Below are 9,980 nucleotides of genomic sequence, written 5' to 3' on the forward strand. Positions count from 1 at the left end.
CTTTCTCTCGACTTCATTTTCGGAATTTTCCTTTAGGATAGGAATTAGAATGTTACCAAGATGAGGTATGCCTTTTCAAAAAAACGATTAAAATCCATTAGAGTATAACTGATACAGGGTGGGAAGTCTATCGTATCTCTAAGTCAAATGCCACCCACCATACACCATGCATTTTTGTGAATGCAATAGTATTTTGATAATTTTTTGTGACATTGATTGCTTCAGATATGACAATTTTGTTCGTCCATACTGTTTGACATAGTAAGATAAGAGTTTGTGCTTGATTGCGAAATTGAAACACAGGCATTACGGTCCCTAAAAAGTGAGCTTGAAATATAAAATGAAGAAAACACGACTCAGGAATCGTCATCCGAAATCTATTATTCCAGCACCCTATCAACTTTAGTTCTTCATATTGCGCGGTTAGCTTTATTTTTTTTAAAATCTGAGTTTTATAAGATTGAAAAGCATGCTTAAATAAAAAGTACGTTATGCTTGGAGTGTCAAAAATAATTTTGGATCTTCTTGCACACTGTCACTAAGAAATGTATTATGTACAATTAAACATTTCGATTATATCTAGGGATCAACTATTTCAGATTCAGTTAAATATAAGATTATATAGAAATAAAAAAATAAAATGTAATATATAATAAAATATATATAAAAATAAAAACTTTAAGCAATACTGAAAGATACTTTTGCTTGATAGATCACTGAAACACTACCACTTACTTGGGACTGGACTAATGACTATTGAATACCTATTGACATTAAAGCCTCTCACACAAAAAAAACGCGAATGCACGAAGACTGGATGTATATTTAATATATTTATTTATATTTATTTATTTATTTATATTTTATAACATTTAATTACATATATAGTGAGTCTTCCATAACTCGAACTTTTAGAACTCCAAATTTTTATTTCTCAAACTAAATAGAGTGCAACAGGGTTTAGAGAGCAAATTGCATACAATCACAAAAAATTCTTTAAGTCGAAATGTACATAAGTCAAACCATTCCTTTCCAAAATGGTAATTTGCTATAGTTTGATAGTTGATAGACACAGTTTTCTAAGCTAACGACAGTTAGTTGGAAAATAAATTGTATATAAAATTATTATTAGAGGAAGCTGTGTATATGCTAGAATATTGCTAGAATTTAGAGCAATAAAAACGATTATATACAACTAGAGTCAACTATTTCAATATTTATCGGGATTGCGATTGCGAACGATACTATTATCTGTAGTTTATATTGTCGAGAAAAAGAATCTTTCCCCTCATTGCACTACTCTCCTTACCGCTTCTTAGTCCTGCATATATTTTGTCTTAAATTACCACTCAGTGCAGAAGGTCGTCACTCTAGGCTAACCTGAAAAATCACATGACCAAAGACGACAATTTTTTTTTTGTTTAGTTTCAACAACAACACAAGGGTCAAATAGGCGTTTAAATTTCTAATAATTTAATTACAAGGCTGAATAAATAATCAAGCTTAGGAGAAATTTGTTTGCATATCTCCACATCGCATGTCACTAGCCATTAACGACAACACAACAATTTCGTTCTAATGGCTTCATTTACATAAATTTTATACTCATGAAGTAATTAAGATTTCATAATAAATTATAAAAAAGAATGAAATATTAACATGAGTTTACAAATCATTTAATGGCTTATGAAGGACCATTGCCATAGGCTCATTTACATAACCAAATGTCACATATTGCCTATAAAATGAAGCTGTTTCCAGCACATTCCGCCACATTCTCCGGTTATGTTTGTTTAAATATTAATTTGAAAATATTTTTGAGCATTCAATTAAAATACAATTTAGATTCTTAAAATAATATACGAGTATATATATATGGAATGCAAATGTATGTAACTACATCTGCACCACACCACATCTGCATATCCGCAATGCATTTGGAGATGTGCTTCACTTATCGATACTCGGAGCTTGAAAGCCACCACGGATGGGATGTGCATACATATTTTATCGCTTGATTGAAATCTCTTGCCAATTATTATGCGAATTGCAAATGCCTTACAAATGAATTTTGAAATAGAAATATTATCATATGGGTATATGGGTATGGCCAAGGAAAATGGCAATATATAATTCATTTCTTTCATTTCTTTTATTTTTATATAGTATAGTATGTGCCTTAGTGCACTGTTCTGTTCTGTTTACTCGGACGTGTTTGATGGCACATTTTATTTATGAATGTGCCACTGTGCAAATGTGCTTTATCCTGTTCCTGTAGTTTGGTGTGTTGAGCGTGTATGTATGTATTAACATTGTAGCAGCACACCGCTGTAAATCAACGTAACGGTGTATTTCAACCATTTCGATACCGGAACTGCAAGAGAACTAATATCGATATATTTGCCCCTCGAATGAGTTTGCACTACGCCTTACAATCCCATATACACTTAGCAACCTCTGCTGCTCTATGTGTATGGGAGTGTGGCGTATTTATCTACTCATCTATCCACAATAATTTTTTTTTTTTGTGTCCCTTTCGTATCCACAAATCAACATTTGACTTTTGCATAAATTGCAAAAAGTAATTTTCTCTACGATGATGAAACGTTTCTGTATTTCCGTATTTCTATCTGTGCGGTGATTTCTCAGTTGTTCGCTTGAAAGTATGGTATTGCATAGACACAGACTAGGTTCATGCTGGGCACTACGAATAGTGTGCATAGTGTCCAGCACAAATTTCAAGGTACCTGAATGGGACAATCTAGAAATCTAGGCATGTAACAAAACAAGGACACACTTCTCAAACAAGTCGAACGACGAATCTTTTTGCTGCCATTGCTTCCAATAATAATGTTGATTTCCGTTTCTTATTTTTTTATTGTTCCATATTTTTTCTTCTTTTTTTTTTTTTGTTGAAATTTCTTTTTTTTCTATTGCATATACAATTTTATTTCTGCATTTCCTGCTCTGTGCCCTGTGCTCGGCACCCTGCACTCTCTGATGCTATTGCAAATTATCCTTTTTTTTTGGAGTCAATTTGCCTATGTCACATTGAGTTCGTGTGATTTTTTTTTTTTTATGCTTGCCGTTTTGGATTGTATTCATTTTTCTCGTCACTCCAGAGGTCCCTATTTATTTTTCTTTTATTATTGGTTATGGATTGGAGCACAATTTATTGGCAAAGTTCACTTGGTTACCACGTAATTCTTTGCTATTGCTGAGTATTCATTTCTGTGCACTTTTTCATTGAAACAAGTTCCAAAACATTTTATTTTTTTTTTGATTTGCATCTCGACAGCTTCATTCCAGAGATTGATAAGAAAATTATAAAAAATAATATTTCACAAATCAAAGAAAGACACTTTCAAATATTTCCTATTTCTGCAGATAGGAAAACCATTTAGGAAAACTACACAGATTGGCAGTTGATATTCATTGAACGATTGAAGTAAATACAGTTTTCTTTCAATTTCAATTTCTTTCAATAATAATGATATTGAGCCGATAGCGCTGTTATTAGTTAAATCTTTATACTGACGTAAATCATCGACTTCCCTGATTTATAGTGTTGATTGATTGCAGTGACAGATCAGCAGATATCTTTCTGCGTTTATCTGCCATTTTGATACCATATTCCTTACAAGCAACCTTAACACATGAAAAGATAAAAACTAAGTATTAACAATGTGTCAAAAAAGTACTTCCCTAAAACCCTATTTTTGCTTGAGGCCAGATAGTCTCTTATATATTAGATTACTGAAATAATCTATATAACTATTCATTAATAGAGTAAGTTATTCTTGTGTTTAAGTGTAAAGGTAGACCCCATAAAATATGTTTTTCTAAACAAGTTAGACGGGTTTGAAAGGAAATAAAAAGACAACAACAAAAATTTTTAATTAATTTTTAATAAAAAGACAACAACAAAAATTTTTAATTAATTTTTTGATATTTGGCGAATTTCTTTTTTATTAGTTTATAGTTCGTACCATTTCTTAGATGACAGGCTTAGAATTCGTGCTTGTCAAATAAGACGAATTTAATTTAATTTAATTTAATTTATTATATAAATAAATTCAAAATTAAATGATAAATTTAATTTAATTTAATTAATTTAATTAATAAGAATTTTTAATGCTCAAGTACTGCGTTTTTTGTTATAGAAATATCTAAGCTTTCGGAAAGCCAATGCTGACATATTTACTTATATTTATATAGTTTCATACATTCTCAAAAACGGTGAATGGATTCTTATACTCTACTCTAGTCTACTTTGTGTATCTCTTTCTTTTTAAATAAGCAGGTTCAATTCTTCAACTAGAAGGATGGATGTTCTTTTTTTACAAGATTTTCTGTCACATCATTACTGCTTAAATACAAAAGTCTACAGTTAGTTCTAAATGAAATTTGGATTAATATATTTCTATAGGTTATGCTGATTTCAGATATTTCAGCTATTTAAATCTTAAGTAATAAAGGAGTTCCTCCTAGGAATTAAAGGAATTTATATATGTTTATAAAGTTGAAGCACTTGATGGTAATATATAAAGCGTTATTTAAATTACAGTACTTGACTCCACACATATTTCATACAAAATCCATACAAAATCCTAATAAAGATATGCTTTATCCTTGTAAAAATAAAGATAAGATATATTTATGTCAATATTAATTAGGTATAAAGACATGGGAAGTTCAATACATTTAAATGGAAAAATAGTATCATTTCATGAAGAATTTACTATTTAAGAAACAATTTAAAAATTCAGTAAAAAATATATTTTTTAAATATTATTTTAATTAATTTCAAATATTTATAAAATATAGCAAAATAAAAATTTATAAAATTTGTTGTAAATATTTTTCGAATTTTTTAAATATTTTATATTTTTAAAATCAAATTTGCATTTGAACTGATGTTACGTTTTGCTTGAGTTCCATGAATTTTGACAAATTTTTATGTTTGCCTTTTTTGTTCATTTTTTTGATGGCTCTTATTTGTTTGGAATTTGCAACCAAAGTTTCAATGGTGAAAATGTGTAAACTTCGACCAAATCCGGTAAAAAATATCAAATCAATGGCAAACAAATCGAGCTGAATTTAAACTGTAAAAAATGACAACAAATGAACTAAAAAAAATTGCTTGAAATAATAAATAAACAAATGGCAATAAAATTGGATCAAAAACTCTATTTGGTGATTTTTTTTATGTGCACTTCAAAGTAGAGAACTACATTGCCAGCTGCATGGCCGTAAGGAAGTTTGTTGGCAGAGGACAGGGATGTTGAAAGTTGAAGAATGCAAATTTGTTGTGAGTTTATTGAGTGCAGATGTTGACAACAAAAAATTCCAACAGTAAAAAAGAGTCTTTTTTAAAAAGTTTTTTGGTGTGAATCAGTTTATAGTCCTGTTTTTTTCACCACTGCAATCTATCTGAAACTTCATATGAAAGCTTCAGTTCCCTGTACGATTCATATTCCATGCACAATCAGTTGAATTTTTTTCCCAAAATCCGTTTGATGTCATTGTTTTGTGCTTGCAGTCTCCTTCCGACAAATAATGGACATGTTTTTAAACTTATGATTGGAGACAAATTTGATTATCTGTAGGTGCATATGGTGCCACATTTGTACACAAACATGGTTACGGTTACACTACCGATTTTAGTAACTTTAAAAAAAATTTTGGATAACATGTTTTTAGAACTTTTATGCAAGTTTGAGTGAAAACACAAAAATATATATTTTATACATATAACATATATAATATATATATAACATACTTGAGACTTAAACTTTGACAACAAATTTTTATTTAAAAATATTATTATTTGAGGTTATGTTAATTAATGCATACTAAAATGAGATGTTTAACCGTTTTATACGGAAGATGCCATCAATAAACTGACAAAAGCTTTCAATAATTGTAACGTACATCACAGACATCCAAAAATTAAGTAAACATGGGAGAGCTAGACAAAAAAGCCAGTAATTATTACGTGATTACTTACCTTGTTTGCTCAATACCACGGTATTCTCAATACATGTGTTAAGATAATGCACTAAAAGACGCTCCATTGGAAGTTTAAGGAATTTTTGCCAGAATCAATTGAAATTATATGTTACGCATAACTTTTCCCTTGATAAGGAGCAAGTCCTACCCATACCTCTGCAGATTTTTGCAACACAAGACCCGGTGTAAAAAACTAACGCCAAATGAAAGTACGGAAATACAATCCTTCCTCCCGCTTAATTTTGGTTTTTAACCATCGCCACTGCGATACTAACAACCTCAATTGATCAGGATAGCCAAAGCCGCGGAGCTCAAGTCAGGTAACGCTAATGTGAACTCACTCACTTCCACTTACATTTCAAACAGTGTTACATTGTGCCGGGATTTAAATGGCCACTTACGTTAGGCATGCTTTAACTTGGGAAGCATATTCTAACTCCTTTTCCACGGTTAAATTGCTGTGACCACTATGTACTAATATATTATCTACTCAATCACTATCCATAACAGCAGTAATATTTACTTCCAAGTAAATGTTTCAAAGATGTCTATGAACATATTACTGCTGCTATTGATAGTGATTGATTGTGAAATTTTCCCATCCACTATAGATCCAACTCTTCCAATTTTTAACAGTTTTACCTAAAACGCATTTAGATGGATGAGTACAAGGGTCACCGTTATCACGTAATCCACGATATGTACCAATGTACATTAAAATGTACACGTATGCCATTTTTATAATTATTTCATCACATTAAAATGTTCAGCGGTTGTTGAGCAATCGATATTCTAAAATGGATAATCTTGAGTTATATGGACGATATCTTAAATAACAGTTCTGTTAATAAAACATTTATGTAGAGCATTTTGTGTTAGTAAAATAGTGCTCTAAATTAGGACCATAAAATGTAGTAGTAAAGAATATTTATAAACTGATTGTTAAAGATTTTAATCTTTTAATTTATTTTAAAAGCAATCATTACCACTAACGTAATTACTACTCACAAAAAATAAAAATAAAAGTAAAATAATTTCTTTTATTTTTTAAAATTACTTTTAATTCGTTAAGTGATTCAATTTCTTCTCAATTCTTTCCAAACTTTTCGAAGATTTTCAATTAATTTTACTTCCTATTGAACAACGAAATTCGATTTTGAACTCAATTAAATAATTTAATTTATGTGCATTTAATCGGTTTACTTGCTAGGCTAGGCTAAACACTCCTCGTTCATACCTGCTAGCTCCCATCCATGACCCACGGATGGGAAGAAAAGCAAGAAAATTCGCAAATTTGTGCATGACTTCGAATTTGCAGGTGTAAATGCGTAAGTAATTCAATAGATTTTGTGGTAGGAAACTTTTGTGTGAAATTTAAAATATATTTTCGTTCTACGCCCACCCAAATTGGTTTGATTGCATTATCGAGGTGAATTAGTAGCACATATGGTAATCCTCAAATCTATGCAAATATACCGTAATTTCGTAAATACGATTATGTAGTAAATGGAAATTGAAATGGGAAAATGGATGATGTATTGCATTTTTAATTTATTTTCCAATTATTTTGGTAGATGGTTGTGATTTATTTGTTAGAGTAAAAATAGTAGAAAAAGTTGACAGTTTTAATGATTAGTATTGCTGTATTGAAATCATCCAAAAAAAGAATAAATTTAAGAGAAGATTAAAAATGGTTTTAATAAAATTTCTGAAAAATTTTTGATATTTTATAGATATATATAGGTAACCAAAGCCAATCAATTCTTGTCCTTTTATACAAATTAAGAGATGACATTTTAAAGTGTTGTGAACTATAATGCAATCATGTTCATTTACATAGAGATAGCATTATACAAGGAATAATACTATATCATTAAAGCTTAAATACGATTTTTGGCAAGAAAAGCAATCTCAAAGTACAATTTTTGAGCAACTTAGACTTTACATATATACTTGGTTATTAAGTGGTTTAAAGTCTCTGATTTAACTGGGTATATCAGTGAGCTCATATATTTCAATAGTAAAAACACAATATAATTACGTGAACCGCTTGATATTCTGTTAACGCTTGATATTCTGTTAACGCTTGATCTCATGTCGTTTACCATTTAGAGTTCAGATTTAAAAGAACTTTGAGAGCCTACGTTCATCTCTTTGACTCTTCTGCCGCCGTCTTTTCTATATTTTCCTGTCCAAGAAGTATGCAGCACCGAGATTACTTGGGCCTAAAGTGTTGGAGATGTTTAGTTTCCCTGCTACCACTCATATCTGTTAGGCACTCGCTATTCGCCACCTCAATCGCTTCCACTTTCAGGTTCCTCGAGGTTCCATAAGCCCCACTAGAAGAAATGGCAACTAAGCATAATCTAATAAAATTTTCAAAATTTAAAATATGTGACCCATACCAATTTGTACTTAACATATAAGATTTTTCTAAATTTTCTTAAATTAAAAAAAATTTTAATATATTTTTATATCTATTTTTTTGCAGATATTCTGGAACAACAAAATGTGATATATGAGTTATTTAAAGTGTTGAGGACAAGTGCAAGTAATGTGATAATTGAACTAAAATGCAATAAGAGACCTTTAAAAATAATGTGATAAATGAACTGAAATATATTAAAACACTGTTAGAAATGATAAAAACAGTGCAAAGAAATGGTAAGTAATTAATAAATTATTTATTTTAAATGACTTAAAACTCTAAAAAGGCATTTGGAAAATAAACAGTGAAATATTTATAATAATTATGTGAGAATGATTGAAGTCTTTACCTAACCCTGTTTAAAAGAACAAAAAAAAAACATCAAAGTTAATTATTAATCTATTTCTATGATAATATAAATTGAACCAAAATTATTTAAATTTTAAGCAATACTTTAGTTTGAACCAAAAAGTGTGACAACACAATATCATAAGAGAAAATTAATAGACATAGAACTGTTAGAATAATTATTATTTAAAGTCGAGGTATGGATTTATAGCTTTTCTGTATTATTCTGTGGTTACTTTGTTGAACATATTTATAAATAATCTTTGAATATCATATATAAGCCCACAGTAATTATGAGATTCATAAATAGTCTAGAATTCTTTTAGTTGGACTTTTAGGCGCACAATGGATCTTTTAATTCGGGATGCATGCATAGCCTACTATTTGGTAATAATAATAATAAACATCGTGCGTTACCAAAATTAAAAGACAGCTAATAATTGAGAGATATGTTTTTTAACAATATATACCGATTTTTTACAAGAAAGATTTTGGCTGCAGTATACAATAGCAATAAAGTGTATTCTATATAATATTTTAACAAAATGCCATATAAACATTTTATTTCTATATATAAATACGACAGAATTTAAGATTTAAATAATTTTTAATATTAATAATAACATATTAGAATTATTCCAAACTACGCAGATATTCAACAAGATTGTTATATATCAAGTGAAATTATTTAATTATATTAACAATCAAAATAAGTTCCTCTCAGATGTCTATTACTAGCAAAAAGAATATATACTATTGTTTAATTCAATGAAATTAAAATCATTCGAACAAATTAGAAACCTATTTAATAATTCACTTGATTTTCAACATTTTTATGTATGAAATCACACTTGAACATTAATTCATATTAAAATTTAACAACTTCAACATAAAAACAGTTGATATATATTTAATACAAAAACTCAACTGATTGAGAATTGTAATTGATTTAACTGCATTCATGACTGAATACACATGACTAAAGACATTGAGAATTATATTTCTTGAAATTTCTAATTTTCATTAATAAGTAAATTGAGTTTCTCACAAATGTGTGATACTATTTCAAAAAATTTATTAGATTCAAGTTTTTAATTGTAATATATATATCAGATAACCATATTTGACTTGGAGATGATATTTAAACTTTTGAGAATACATATTATTATTCGAGTTTGAAAGGGATGAATTT

The 9,980-nt window shown here is 29.1% G+C and overlaps 1 long non-coding RNA gene across 1 annotated transcript in view; it reads left to right on the forward strand.

Annotated features, from left to right (window-relative positions):
- LOC119687272 overlaps positions 1–8,671 on the forward strand; it is a 53,843-nt gene extending 45,172 nt beyond the window's left edge. Inside the window, exon 3 of the long non-coding RNA XR_005253130.1 lies at positions 8,504–8,671. This is a non-coding gene — a long non-coding RNA (uncharacterized LOC119687272). The remainder of the gene's footprint in view (positions 1–8,503) is intronic.
- Positions 8,672–9,980: the final 1,309 nt, after the last annotated feature.

Source organism: Teleopsis dalmanni, chromosome X (assembly GCF_002237135.1).
Source record: "Teleopsis dalmanni isolate 2A chromosome X, ASM223713v2, whole genome shotgun sequence".
Classification (NCBI taxonomy): domain Eukaryota; kingdom Metazoa; phylum Arthropoda; class Insecta; order Diptera; family Diopsidae; genus Teleopsis; species Teleopsis dalmanni.